At 45.3% G+C, this 15,790-nt stretch overlaps 1 long non-coding RNA gene across 2 annotated transcripts in view; it reads right to left on the bottom strand.

The window, feature by feature from the left end:
- Nucleotides 1-8,693: 8,693 nt before the first annotated feature.
- Nucleotides 8,694-15,790, bottom strand: part of LOC118516391 — a 30,963-nt gene continuing 23,866 nt past the window's right edge. The window contains exon 3 of one of the 2 annotated variants that reach the window (XR_004907861.1): nucleotides 8,694-8,817. This is a non-coding gene — a long non-coding RNA (uncharacterized LOC118516391). The remainder of the gene's footprint in view (nucleotides 8,818-15,790) is intronic. The other variant, XR_004907862.1, reaches the window with a different exon arrangement.

The following is a 15,790-nucleotide window of genomic DNA, read 5'->3' as shown; positions in this document are numbered from 1 at the left end:
TAATTTATACTAGAAAATACGGGAACTCTTCTGCCTGGAGTTCGTTGTTTGATGTTTTAATTTTGAGCCCCAAATAGAACTTCAGGAAACAAAAATTGAAAAAGTTTATATTACAGAATCCTTTTCCACGTCCCAATTTTCTCCTAATTGAAATTGAAAACCCCGTCCGTTCTGAATCGTTAAGCGACATCATTAAGCGAAGGACATACAGGGCGAATTGATCTGCCAACGAATCTACCATTTTTTTGGGCGTTGGCTTTGGGAAGCTCTACTACATGGCCATCGTTCCGGGGATGACTACCGAAACGAGTGACCGAAAAATATAAATGATAACACAATTAAAACGTTACCAAAGCTAACCCTTCCGGACCCTGGACAGCCCCCCCCCCGCTATCCATGATCCCAACCGGCAATCCCGTAATATACGTGACGCACGTGTGACACACCGCGTACCGGCCAGGATTAATTGAAGATTGCTCGAGGATTGTGCGGTGTGATTCGGTTAGGACATTGGCAAACATACACTCGGTGGGTTTCGCGTGCCAACACGGACCAGACACGTACCCAAACCCACCGAGAACAAGAATGAAAATGTCAGATTAAAGGACGAAGGGAGGGAAAAAACCCTCGGCCACACACGCAAACATCACAAACAAGAATAATGAAGGATCGTCGTCGTGCCCTGGGACAACACATTCACGCACCGGATGAGCAAAAAGTAGTGAAAATATTTCAACGGTTCTCGGCGTTGGACCCACGTTTGGTCGTACTGCTGGCAAACGGTCGAAATGACATCGCGGAACACCATTCGTTGTCGGGCTTCAATCTGTCATGCTTGAAGCCACGACGTCCACGACGGTGTGTCGGTACGCTTCAACGCATTTGGACACTTGCCTTGTCTCCAGCGAACTTGCACTCACCAACGAAAAGGCACTAGGCATCGGAAAAACACGAAGGGGCCCGGGCAAAGCCATGATCATTATGCAAATTTATGTAACCTGCAGCGCATCGTGTCGATACTGAAACGGTGGTCGAGGTCGAAATCGAAAATGAAACTGCATCGCATCGTATCCTATGCCCCCCAAGAGTGTGCAACCAGCCTAGCCGAGTCCGATTCGGGGCTACAAATTTAGGGATTTTCCTATGGCTTATCGGCGCAAACCCCATCGGTCGGTACTGCAGAATCGATGATGATGATGGTGATGGTGTGATTTCTCCCGCTGGGAAAACACATCCTTTTCCCGGGGGCGAGGAACCGGATCGGTTTCTAAATATTCAAAAGCCAAAATCAAGCAAGCTAACTCGAGCCGTCGTGCGGTGGTGGTGGTCGTTGCTGTCGAAAGAAAATTGCACATGCTTCCGGTCGCGGCTTGTTGCATCCGGGGCTCCCGATCGATCTCCGACCCGTTTGCAGTGAAATAACGAAAATTGCAATGAAAATTGGCAACATTGGGCCGGGCACGAATGACGATTTGTCAACCGACTGTCTGCCCGGCGGCCGCCACTTCGCAAGCGGGAATTCGGCAAGTCTTTGCGGCGAGGGAAGTGAGCGTTCGAGAGTCGCAATTTCTGAGAATGTTCACCAATATGAGTGATGGTGGGGATATGAAATGGGTGGGAAGGTGTGGGTGGGGTGGGGTATTGAAGTGGGGACGTGGGATGTTTGTGCTTTTATTTGGCTGCTGTGTTGTACATGCATGCGGGATTGCATACTTGAGTACGGTTGATACTCTCCATTGGTAGATCGATGTCGTGCTTCATTCTACAGTGGTGGTCATACGAATAGAACCATCTACTTATGCACTTAAAGATTTGTTTTCGTTGTTCTTAACATGTTGAATCGGTTATTATGCTGGAAAAATTGTGTTTTGTGATCTATCAATTTTGATAAGTTACTAACGTTAGTGTATTACGGATTTTTTGGAATATTTTGGTAATTGGTTTTCCATGGTCTATTCTTAAATGATTTTTATTTTAAATAATATTGATTTAATATCCATCTCTAATTGTAAGAATTAGACATTCGATGACGATTGAAACAAATCGTTGAAATAACCTTTTGAATAAAAAAGACTAAAAATCTCTTCCGATTGAATATCGAGAGAAAGTATAATATTCCCATACCTTGCATAAATCGCAGAAAACTTAAAAAAATATCAACAGTTTTCTATACATAAATATAAATTTTTGCGTATTGGATTAGAAGAATATTTTTAATTTTATTTTTATAAAAAAGCTTTAAAATCCATGATAACGTTCTGAATTATGCTTTAGTCTTAAAGCTTTGTCCAGAGAGTCTTATATTATCGGCTAGCACTGTAGCTTCGTATGAAAATGTGGCAGTGGAACATGACATGATGTGTGTTGAAGTCGTTACTGAAATTTTTACACAACATTTTGACAGTTATCAGAATTTCTACGAAATCTCGTTTAAAATTTGTGGAAAAGCTATACTATACAGAGATGTGATATTTCTCCACACACATAACACACCCAGCAATGTTTTAAATGATAATTAAATCCAAACTCACACCCAAGCATTGTCCTTAATGAATGTGTGCCCTACTTCACATTAAAACAAAAACCAGCTCCCTCCTCTACACTAAGTCACGATCTATCCGGAAATGTTGAGCTATACTCTGTCTCTCCGTTTCTCCCCACGATCTTCGCTTTGCAACGCTAACTTCAAAGCTATGTCACCACCAGAGCGCTTTACCTACGGGTCAGATCTAACCTCTGACCCGTGCAATATCAAGAGGAAAGTAGAAAATTCATGGCCAGCATCAGCATCGCAACAACCAAGGAAGAAAAAAAATACCAGAGGCCCAGTTCCAACCGAAGGGTGGCCTCTTTTACGTGCTTACCAACCTTCCCACTTCGTGTCGCTTCTCTCGACTTCCTTATCAACTAACGGTCTGGCCTTTTCTGACCACTTCATTTGTCGTTCGCCTCCTCAGTTGGAGTTCACGAGGGTTTTTTTTCTTCCTTTGCACCAATGCCGCATTGTAGCCGCATTGCACATCGCCGTGCACTGTTTGTGTACCTTTCTTTCGTTTTCCGGTACTTTGGGGTGGGGAGATGTGGGAAAATAATTTGCATTCATCCAAAAAGGGTATGGAAGGGCCGACCGGACTGGCGGCGAGTAGAAAGCGGCGGCTCAAGCAATCCGGTAAATCCGGACGACTTTCATGATGAACAACAACAGCTACATATCTAGCTTCAACTTGAGCGTGCTGCCTGCTTCAAGTGAGATTGTGGTGTGATCGCTTGCCTGGAGAAGCGTGATCGTGGTGGAGAGCTTTCGTGTCATTTTCATGTCGTTTTCATTTCCCCGTCAGCTTGGCGCGGAACCATTTGAAGTGCGTGTGGGAATGGAGTGGACGGATTGGGGACGGAGCATTTCCAGGAAACCTTCTCCATCCACGGTCGGCTTAGGTTCGCTTATTCGCACTTACTCTCGGCGATGATGGTGGGTGCCGGGTGGTCACCGTTCGACCCTTGAAACATGAAAGCAGAATTTCTCAGGTAAGCAACAAATTAATTTTTGCGCACCTAACGCAAACAGCGTACAAAGAAACGTTCCGGCGCGGTGCGAGTTTCGGGTTGCATGAAGTGGCGACTCTCGCTCGGAGGTGTTGCTGTCCGAATGGGGTATCATTCTGCATACTGCAGTTCGTGCATCGAAAAAAAAACGTTGTTCAGCTTCAAGGGAGTATATGGCAGCAACCATTTAATGTGATACACATACAAAATAGTGGCCTGATTGCTGGGAATGTCTGGGCAACCTTTGAGCAGCCTCCGTTGGGAATTGTGAGCCAGGGTTCACGACGGTGCCCGGTTGAACCTTTGACGTCGGGGAATAATGTGTTGGTAGAGAAAGAGTGAGAATTACACTGCTCTATTACTGAGCGTTGGACCATGTAATGGAACTAGTAGGAAAAGTCCCCGGCCGCCTTTGTGTCCTCTGCATCCCACCCCGATTACAACTACGGCACATGAGCTTTTGCTACAACTGTAGATTATGAGATTGATGATGTAAAAAAAACACAAGGATGCGGATCCCGGTTTTTTGTGTGCCCTTCACCAGAATGCGAACAAGAGAACTTTAACGATTATGGGATGGAGTCAGTTTCTTAGGATAGGGTAGCTACGCTTAAACCCTTCCCCCTGTGCGGACATCTGGCTGGACGTGATGTATGCTGTGCGCACCGGAGTCATCCGGAGCGAGTACCCTTGTACCCTTTTAACCTCATTTTTCTTTCATTTTTTTTGCTCAGTGGACGACGTGCCCTTTAACTCTTTGAAACCTTCCATCTCAAGAAGAAGGAGGACCACCGACCAGGACCATCGATGCTCCCTGACGAGGTGAGTAACGAGCTGTGCAACCTGCCGTATCATTATAATCCAGACGGGGACTGTTCCTCCAAGGATGTGGAGCGTAGTTTGACCGACGGTGCGCAAAATTGGGGAGCTCCATTATCTTGAAGATGAGTCTCCTGTGCGGGAGTCCTCTTCTGTCTTCCAAAACAAAACATAGGGCCAACGGTTGGCTGCTCCAAGAACACCATCCAGTTGTGATTATAAAGTCTTCACGTTCGAGCTTCCTCTATCGCTCACCCTGTGTGACAGTTCTCAGCCCCGACTACGGTGTGTTTTCATCACGAAACACGCCACGGTTTAATGTATGTCAACGCGCCATCCAGTAGCTAATCCGTGGAGAGTAAAAGTGTCGTCGGTACGAATTTTTGGCATTTTCGTCTCACGTGCGTTCCAGCGTCTGTCAGCTGTCCGTCCGGCCGTTGTTTTCTGTCCGTCCGCCTGGTCCGCTTTCCCGGGAATGGATACTTCTCCGCCCATACTAGCCCATTCTAGCTTATGGTGGCTGCCGACAATACCAACACCTGACAGGCAAGTGTCAAATATGTCCATGCGCATCATCGTTGCCGTTTGTGTCGTGGCGCATTATAATGCAAACGGCACGACATGCCGACAAAATTTAGCCGAAATACTAGCGTGGAACTCCGGGATGGAACGCCATCAAGTATTCTTTCCACCACTACCTCGAGGCAGAAGGGTACCTGGTGCGTGTCTTGTTGGGTAACAAAAGAATAAAAGCTCTCCACCCAATTCCAACCTCCCCCCCTCCCCCCACCCCTTCGGGTCAGCAAAAATTCCAGCATTGTCATCTTTCGGAACAGCTACTCGGTACGCGGATCCGTTTCCATCATCAAGTATGCAAACACGCGACAGACACACGTTGACGCACAGAAAGGCAAACTCGGTCGGTGCGTGTAGCGACCGACCGTTCCGCTGACCGTTGCGCAAAGTGATTGCAAGAAATTCCTATGTTAATCGGTCCGTGTTGTGGCTTGCTGGTTGGGTTTTTTCACCAGCGCCAGTTGCGTTTGTGGAGCACTTGTGCACTTCCGTCAGTGAGTCACTGTGCCAACCAGTGCCAGAGTAACCCAGCGCCAATAGTGTGCAATGTTAATGTAATTGCTACGCAAATATTGGCTTGCGTTGTTTCGCTGCGACGGGATTTACATTTTTTTCAATTAAAATTTTATTCTAATGGCTATCTGTTGCCTCCACGCGCTTGGCATTGAGATCTTTGCATTGCAACGGCTTTTTGCTGCTTAAAGCAGTGGGAGCAATGGAGGGTAAGGAACTGCTTATTTAAAATTCTGAGAATTAGGATGGACAGTGTTTTTCAAGAAATGTGTTCGAGCTTAAAATGATATGAAAAATCTTTTCCAGCCAATCGGCATGGCGTTCTCAATAGAGTTTTTTCGATGCCTTGTATACTGGTAGTTCGTATTTAAATTCCCATTTCACATTACAATAAAACCGGAAAAATCTGAAGTTAACAAAATAGCTCCTTAAACTTTCCTTTCAACAACAAAAACTGCACCAAAACCACCCATCAGTAGAGCGCTAGCCTTCAACGCGCACACGTTTTGTTTATTTTTCCGATCAAAATTATTCCTCGTGAGCGAAGAAAACTCCATTTTCCACACCATAACCGATAAGCGCCAACAGACGATAAAGATGAGCTCGAGAAAAATTCCATCCCAAATTCTTGCCCGATTGGACAAACCCGCCAACAAAATGGAAAACGAAGTCGAAGTCCACCTTCAAGCGTGTGGGTGAGTTTTTGGGGCCGTACTTAATTTCCACGCCGTTTGCGTTCGCTCACGCTCGCGTGAAACAATATTTTCTTTCCATCTCCATGTGTGTGTGTGTGGTGGCAGTAAGAAAAGCATGAAAAAGCCAAAACGTCGTCGCAGCCCCGGTATGGGTGGAGCGCATTTTTCACGGGAAACGCATACGGAATTTCCCAAAGCGATTGGTGAGAAGAAAGAGCTGGAGTTACATGGTTCGGGGCGAGGCTCCGGTTCGCTTCCGAAACCCACAAAAGATGTTGTGTGATGATTTTTCAAACAGCACAAAAAAAAAATCCCCAACAAAAATTTGGTCGGAAAATTGTATCCTTCGTGTGTGTGGAGGATAACGATAAAATGAAGCCGGGGAAAAAAAGGAAGGCTCGTGCAGGTAAGGGGCCTGAGCCGAATGGGAAGCACCCGAAAAACGCAAGGACCCGTATCGAAACGTATCGAAGGTTATTGTCTTGTCATGAAGGACAGGGAAGGAAAGCGTTTCGACAAGCTCTAAACGAGGCTCGCCCTACACGTGTACGGTGGTGGCGTCTTTGTAGCACATTGAACACAGGCAGCACAAGAAGAAAAGTGTGCTTTTCATATTGTTCGAAAGCGATTGCCGGTATACACCATGTTTACGCATAATTCGTAAGTGCTTTTCAAAGCCATACTCGCACTCCAGACTGCACCGTCGCCGTCGTGCTCATGTTTGGAACGATATGTTATTATTTGCCCAGTTCTTTCCTTCCACGGAGATGTCTTTGCTGTCAAGAGGTCGATACACTTGAACCGAGAAGTTCGGTTCGGGCTTTCGCAGTGAACCTGCCCATTTTTTTTCGCATCGCTCTCTAGATTACTTTGGTTAAGTTTTTGGGTTTGTTATTGCTGCTGACGGTAATGTTTTTCTTTGCTGTCTCTCTTATGTTTCGGGCAAACAATTTTCCTTTCACATTGCTGCAAAGTGCTTATAACGATGGCCCAAGCAGGACGACAGCCGTGTGTCTCGAGAGGTTCGGAACCGCAAAACTTTCCACTAGTCACGGTTTGAGCCAATTTATTAGTCAGCTTTATTTAGCCACAGACTACACAATACGAAATCAATCTGCTTCGAAGACCACCTTACTTAAGGAAGAAAAAATGTAATGCGCCGTAATACAGCATCATCATCCGGTGGAACCATTCTAAACGGTCCGGCTGGTTCGGCTGAAATCCATCAACCGTTGGCGTGGAAGCGCCATACTTTCTTCTGGCCAAATATTTTCGCTCATCTTCCACATGCTGGCGGGCTTCCTCACCCGGGGTTGAGGATCGCTTTTCGATTATGACCCTCTTTACAAAGTTCAAACATGACTCGTGCGTTTTGCATGCCCTGCTAGCCCCCACCCACACCCACACGGATACACGCTAGAAATTTCCAGCCTTCCACGGGCGGTTTTCCGGCGCAAAACTTTCACTTTCATAAGACACACACTTTATGTCATGCGATGGAGAAGGTGGGCGGGAGAGAAAATTTAAGAACAAATATTTTAGCACACTTTACGATGATGAGCTTAGGGGTTAAGATTATTAGGAAAAGGGAGAGAAGGGGGGATGTGGAGACGTGGGGGGGGGGGGGGCTCGTTTCGAGTGCAGATGAAGGTTTTTAGGGCTGATGAAATGTAAACTATTGAAAGGGGCCGTAAAGTGACATGCGTTAAGGGCGGGATGCTTCATCATGATGGGCTTTTTCTGACGGTAGCATCTAGAGCAGTCCTTAACATGTTATGGTCTGTGCGAGAGCTTTCGGGATGGATTTTTTCACAATTACTGAGCTAATAAGCCGGAGGAAGAAGCTAATAGTCGATGACGGTTCTGAACGACGCTGTAAATTGCTTTCTAATTTGATTTTTATTAGATCGTTAAGGATTAGATTGGATGTAAGAATCTTATTCAGGTTCAACATACTTCAAGTAAAGTCCTTGCCTAATGGAATCGAATCGTACATCGAATTCCAAACCTTGGATACACCAAGTTTAAATTCTTTGATCTAGGTTGACCCATATGCTTACAGAATCATAGTATAAGCTAACTAGGCAGATGCTTGAGGTCTCGAAGTTTCAAGGGACCCTGCTCATAGCGACAGAGGCACAGAGTTGAATAAGCAGGTTATGCAATTCTGATACCCTCGTTTATTGGGATGGCACGAATTCTGAACTCCATATGGGGTCTCGTATATTATCGCGGCTCTGCCTTAGACTCCGGCCCTGTCAGCAGTAGGTCCAACTAAATTGTTTAGACAAGGTAAGGTACAACTTTAACAACAACTAGACGCAACGAGTTCTATAAGTCGGTTAGAAGTTTCCAACACTTCCTGTAGCTCAATTCAACGAGCTCATATCCTATGAGACAATTTAGAAGTCTGGAATAGGTCCTTAGCAACTCTAATCCGTGTGCAGAATAAACCGTCGATGTTTGTGCCTGGATAACTCTCTTATATTAGTTCAAACAATCAATGTTATCCAGTTCCAACCCATAATGATCCTACTTATGTGATAAAAAAAAACCTTGAAAGAATCAAATCCATCCAACTCACGTGACTAGTCGTTTAGCAAACTTTTCATGTCGATTCAGTCACCTTCACAGCGAAGCAAAAGATATTTCATCACGATAGCACACCTACCTGTAACGAAAGCAGAACAGAGAGAAAAAGTATGAAAAATCGTTAGCCGGGAAAAACACCACATTCTCTTTGATACTGAGGAAGATTAAAACTTTCTTTTCGTCTGGCGCTGCACACAAAAGCCAGCCATGTTCTGTTCGTTGCTTTGCCACGCACACGCACTGGTTTCTTCTGGTGTGCGTGGTAAAGAAAAGCGCGTCTCGAAGCATCTCGGTGTGGGGAAAATTTCTAGCACAAATAATGAGATTTTCCGGTCGTTTCGAGGTGATATTCGTAGGTCGGCGAAAAGCGTGTTTCAAAACGGCTGTATAGATTCACACAACCTTTCCCTCCGTGTGTGTGTTTGTGTGTTGGGTGTGTCTATAGTCTGTTGTCCTGTGTGTTGTTGCCGAGCGTCGCGAAAATCTTACCGCATAAATCACCGCAGCAACGAGCAAATGGCTTTTCGCTCGGGAATACCATCTTCCCCGAACTGCATACAGTGTGTGTGTATGTCTGGAGGGCTGTAGATGAACAAAACACAGAACAAAACCTGGAGGACGAAGGTGCGCTCGGGTCGCAAATCATAAACATGTTTAATTATCCTCTTCTTTATGGCCAAAGTACGGAGCACCAAAAGCTCATTCGCTCGGAGTGAGACTTTGAAGTAGCAACAGCAGCAGCAGTAAGCATCCTATGTCCATGTCTCAAGCGTGCATTATGTCACCCCCGAAAGCCCTCTTCGCTGTTCTGGAGAAGGAAGTCAACTCGAATGCTTCTGCGAACCAGCATTGCGGCACAAAGGATTAGGTGATGCTACAGGGGGTACGTTGTTTCGCATCTTCTTCATAATGTGCTCCACAAACAAGGAGAGCAATTAATTGGCTTCCCGTACCGATCTGGGGGGCGCCTTCACCTGCCCAAAGCCCTATATTTTTGGTAGCCTCTCGAAACAAAATATGACGAAAAGCCTCGTTAGACGACGCAGACTAGGGGCCTGTTTTGGAAAGATAAAAATATCTCGAGCACAGTCGACAGTCGTTTGAATGTTTTGCGGCTCGACGGAAGCCTATTGCCTGGTAAACCGCACACGTCAATCCGAACCGGTGGATGATACTTACGAAAGGACATCCTCCAAAGTGTGCGACCGTACTTACGAAAGGACGCATCCTATTCCCGCCGGAAAAGGGGCGACGACTCTCTCTCTCTCTCGCTCGGTATAATCCAAACGAGTCTTGAGTTTCCGCCTGGCGGTCTGATGGAAAATGTTTGGCAGACTTTTAAGAACGACACCCGAAATGGATCAAGAGTTTGATCCGCCTTTTTTCCTTCTTGTTTGTAGCTTTGGAAGGTTGGAAGCAAGAACTCTGCTGGGGGAAGAAAAGCCGGCAACCATTTGCGGTACAAAATTGCAAAAAGGTTACCCCAGTTTCTCGTTGCTTGGTCACGATGTCGTCATGTGGTTCCTCCTCACCGGCGGGTGTTGTAGAAGCGACAAATGTAATAAAAATCTACCTCCTTCCCAGATGTGCGCTGTATTTGAGCTGTACTACGGGGAGGACATTGCAGTACTATGCTGGGTGTGTGGATGGCTGAGTGTGGGCACCGAAAGCCACATGGTTAAACATTCAATTTGAAATTATAGCCCAACCAAAGCAAATAAGCTTCACCGTCGGTCGGAAGCTGGAAGGACACGGCTAAATAAGGATATATGCTTCCGGGAGTTGCAGAGCCCGCTCTCTAGTGAAACTAGTAGCATCGAAAGGTATTTGAGATGTGTTTTAGTAAAGAATAAAACCGGTGCAACTCTGATTTATGAAGCTAAGCTTAAAATGAAAACTCGCTTCTTGCCCCAGACGCGTGCTGTAACGTTCCAGCTTGACACCCTAACCCCAAACGATGCTCTGTCACGCGGTAGCGCAAAACAAGCGCGTAAACACGTCCTGTTATCATGTTTCGATCGCGCTGAAGCGTCTGCGCGTACGTGTGTCGCGAAAACTTTCCTCATTATTTATTTTTTAAACAAAACGTTGTTCCTCATCCGTGACGCCATCACGGGAGAAACGACACACCAAACAAATATCTTGATCATGGTTGCAATTTTGAGCGATGATCATGACTTTCACCCTGCCACAAATCAGCTGCTTGCTTGACGTAATATCAGCAAGATTGCATTGTTTATCCCGTGTCAGTCAACATCAATAATCCACTCAGCCTCAGCTCGAGACTTGAAACGGTAGCACACAAACGAACTCAATTTGTAGTTCATTAATTTGTTTTCTTCCGTTAGTCACTCCCGCCCCCGGGAGGGCGATAGAGAGAGAGAGATTGGAAAGTTCGATCTATTTTTGGGATAATAAATACACACGCTATCGGAAGTTTATAGCCGCATGGATAGGGTAATGACGTGGGATGACTAGGTGATGAACGTCATGCTGTTTTCTTGATGTCTGAAATGGTGGATTAAGCGAAGTATCAAAACAAATGTTAACTACGTCAGCGATATTGATCTCGATCGGGGGATGGGAAAATAACTGGGAAAATCTGCTGCCAATAGAATGAGATGCAGAAAGTTTTGCATTTGATTTTCCATTCTGCCATCATCAATTTTATTTTGAAGCTATCATCCCTCAGGCACACAGGCCCGTCTCGTTACGCTATAATGAAGAACGGTTCGACAGATATTTTATTCATGAAGCTCGTGAGGATCATTTGGCGTGTTTAATGTAGCAGTTTTGTCTAATGGTGAAACCCGAACGGAGGATGAAAAGAGTCATCAAGAGAATCAGGCGGACGTTTCACTTATGACATCTACTACATCGGTGTTCGGCCACAGCTAAGGCTCGTAAAACACTACAAAAATAGACGCCACGACACGGTTGCTAATTGACGTTTGATGTACTTGGTTAATGATAATCAAAAATTTGTAATTAACTCGTCCCCGAAGGTGTCGTTTAAAACGGTTTACTGTTGAGCCATTACTTCGTTTTATCGCATCGTAAATGGTGCATGTGTGGATGATGAAATGGTAGTAACAGTAAAGGTATGCTGCTTCAACACGATCAGAGTAAGTTCAAATCTAGGTTGGGACATACTTTTCCATACTTGGGATCAATTATATGCGTGAAGGGTCAAGATCGACTCGGATTTCACCTTTATACAGTTTTTGAAGCATACCGGTTGTGTTTTTTGATCGCTCATCGGCATGATGGAGCCATTTTGAACCATGCACGTACACTTGAATCTATTAAAAATCGATTTGTACTCATCGTTCTATCGTTATCAATCTTTACTTTAGCTGCTCATTTACCGTACTTTTGTGGTGCATATGGACCTCTCTTAATATAATTTTAATCGACCTTTAAACAAGCTGCTCGAGCTAACATTTCTATTTTTTTTTTCAATGACTTTTGAAGTGCACACAAATTGATGCACAAAAAAAAGTGAACCATTTCCCAGCTACACTTCCGGAAAAAAGGAAAACTCATTGACCATAAAAAAGCATGTTTTATTCCACCTTGCGTGGAATGCTTCGTCACACAGTGGATGCCGCATAAAACTATTAGTAGAACCGCGCACTGTGATACGCGGGAGTGCTCACTCCCCGGGAGCGATAAAGCGATAGAGCACGGAATCGAACATCAAATATTATGGTTATCGAAATCGAACCATAACATTATCGTTCCGGGCGTCGTACGGCCTACTCAATCGATCGGCATCATAATATAACGACGTCCTCACGGCCTGTCATCATCATCATCAGCATCGGCATCGGCGTTGTGGCAAGGCGAGAACAATAAAAAAACACACACGCACACACACAACACACAAAATGACATGAAAATAAATTTATATGTCACACACACACGCACACAAATCGAAACGACACATCGGACATCGGTTTCCTTGAGTGTCACTATCGTGGTAGAATAAGTTTCTCACCACTGCTGCCGCGACTCCGGACGGAAACCCCCATAACGAATAATAACGAGAGCGATAATGATGATGGTGGTGGTCCGGGGAGGGGGATGGCGCACATGAAAAAAGTCCATTAATGATGAGTATCGTGTTTCGATCGTACATCAAATCGGATTGGGCGAAGTTTTTAAAGTTATAGGATGATAGCAGGATAAAAGCTGGCATTGTTAAATTCAGTAGATTTCTCACCAAGTAAAGCTCGGTTTTATTAGAACAGCATTTTAAATTTAAATTATCCCCAATACTTCCCAACATAATGTCACGCTAGGCACAAACCAAAACCCCACCAAATGGACCACAACTATCGGCGGTAGTGGGCTCCCTCGGCATAAAACTGACATGATACTGACGAATGGGCCATATGCCTGTGGCGAACGTGTCTATTTGCTACCAGCGATCGTGTCGGATAGCCAAAATTGGGCTCGACTCAAACATAACCGAGACAAAAAAAAAAGAGCTGGCTGCCTGATAAAACGAACCAGCAAAAACACGAAACACAAAAAAAAGACAAAGGCCCAAAGAAACGACACCAAAAACAAACGAGCAACAGCGCGCTCCGGCATCTAGATAACTGTCTGCCCAGGTCTCGGCCACATCATGGCTGGCCCCCTGGCTGGCCATGAAAATGAAGAAAAATGAAGTTATCGATTTGATTTGATTCTCCCAGCCGGCCGCAAGGAGCAGAAGGAAGGGTGCTGGGAAATGGGGAGGCTATTTTGCCCCCACATCGCTACGAGTCTTGCGTGTGTACGGACGGGACTGGTACAGCCCGAGCTCAGCCTCACAGTGTGTGTGATTGGCCATTTTCGGATGCTGCGGGTCGAAGGCAAAATTTATAAGGTTATAGTCAAACACAAGATTCGTACAGATATTTGAAGATAGGAAAGCATAGAGACGGAGAGAGAGAGAGAGATAAGCCCACAGAGAGCGAGATCCGAAAATCTCGGCTGGCGTTAAGCCTAACGAGCTATCTTATCTGATCTGCGGGCGATCTACGGGCGGGCGAAGCAGAAGAACACATCCGCAGACAATCCCGGGCGTCAATGTCTAACGAAGCGAATCTAATCAGGGTGGCTCTTCTGGGTGGGCATGCCACGGCTCGCTGTATGGAGAGCATTATGAGAGACGCTGCACGTGTACAGCAAAAACGGGGGGGTCCATTGCTCCCGCGGCTTTCGTCAACAGCGTGTGTTCCGAAGTTCCGATTTATTTTTCCAAGCATCAACTCCGCAAACCGAAGAAATGAAGTCAATCAATCAATCACAATGAAGGTGTTCGCTCTCTCTCTCCATCGGTGTGTTTGCTGCGTTTTTTGCTTCAATGCCAATTGCCGCTACCGGCGTACGGCTAGGATTCGGCTCAGGACCCACAAGGACCTTCCGAAACACTTCACACCGACCGATGGGGTTCTGTTTACACGTACAGTCGCTACACAAACACTGCCAGTGATGCGTTGTAATTTTGGGAAGCGTCCCGAACAAAGCGTCCCCACATAATACGCGTGTCCCGGTGGCGGAGCGCGTGAAAGTAATGGCGTAAACCCGGTAAATCGCTATCCCGAGCATCATACCGGAACGCGCCACCGGAAGGGATTATCGACCTAACGTGCGCTGCCCTTTACGGGAGGGCCACCATTCTATTAAACCTTGGCTCGGGTTTTTATTTTATACTCGCCAAAGCTTGCTTACTTCTGTGCGAAATGGGGCGCACGTGCAAGGATGCAACCCGGAGACCCGAAGGTTGGTAGGCATCAGGATTGGCAGGGCTAACGCGTCGAGGAAAAACTCATATCCGGTGGCACTAGCAAACGAAAAACAAAAGAGAAAGAGCCGAAAGAAAGGGCGATACAAATGCTGCGAAGTAACGCCCTCGAGGTAACGCTTCGGGGGCCCCCCCTTTTGTTTTGTGCCGAGCCCGGGAGCCGCGTTAGCTGACGGTGCCCAAATCCAATGATGCGAATGGCTAATGGTTGCCTTTGAAGGTAAAATCCAATACAAATGTGGACTTTTTTTGTGCGTGTGTGTGAGCGTTTCGTACGGAGCCTGGAAGGTAAACGCCAGAGGCGAATGTTTATTTGAGTGAAAATGAGAAAATTATCATCAAATAAATTGCTTTCCTAGGGGTATTTTTATGAACATGGGCCCCCTAAACCTCCGTATTAGGGTGATGCATGAAGAAGTTCCGCCTATGACTTGATGATAGCACAAGATGATAGCACAGAAACGTTTGATGATATTACGGTGACCAGATGATATTGCAACAGTAGCATATTAAATCGTAGGCCAGGCAATGCGTCTTCAGGAGTGAGTTTGAGTTTCTGATTTGAGATGGAAAATAAATAGAAAATATAGCAAATACTAAGGGATAGCGGCACTGATTTGTACACAGAAGGAAAAAATAAAATCCCATTCAGACCGCCTTCCCAGTCGCAGGATTGATAATCCAGTTACGAGTAAAATTAAGTCACAGGAGACCAGCAATGACAGGCCGATACTTTCCGGCCTTGCCGTAGTTCCTTCGCACTATTAACGCCCGCCTCCGATAATCCAACACTGAATTTTGAAATAAAATGCTTTAATTGTGATGTAATCTGATCATATGGCGAAATTGAGTTTATGAGTTTTTACTGAAATTGAGTCATGACTTTAAAAATTGTTTTTAGTGAGTTTTACAGTATTTCCATACGTTTTGCCATGTTCAGCAATCATAACAATCGGATATTTATTGTACGCAAAAAAATTATGAAATATCAAAGAGAGACAGGAAATTGTATATTTTTTTGTATTGATACTATCTCAAATTTTAAGATGGGAATTTTAATAATATGTGCAACGATTGCGATATCATCTGATACATGTTTGCGATTTCAGTAAATCTTATTCATATTTTCCAGATCTACTGTACTTGTGATACCAAAGCATAAATTTATGCTGATCATGTATGATCATTTGAAAACCCCTGCAAAAGCGATATCGAACGCCCGCATTACGATCTTCTACCCCAAAACGCAAATAAA

The sequence above is a fragment of the Anopheles stephensi genome, unplaced genomic scaffold (genome assembly GCF_013141755.1).
Source record: "Anopheles stephensi strain Indian unplaced genomic scaffold, UCI_ANSTEP_V1.0 ucontig284, whole genome shotgun sequence".
In the NCBI taxonomy this organism is placed as follows: Eukaryota; Metazoa; Arthropoda; class Insecta; order Diptera; family Culicidae; genus Anopheles; species Anopheles stephensi.
This window is presented reverse-complemented; position numbering and strand designations above follow the sequence as displayed.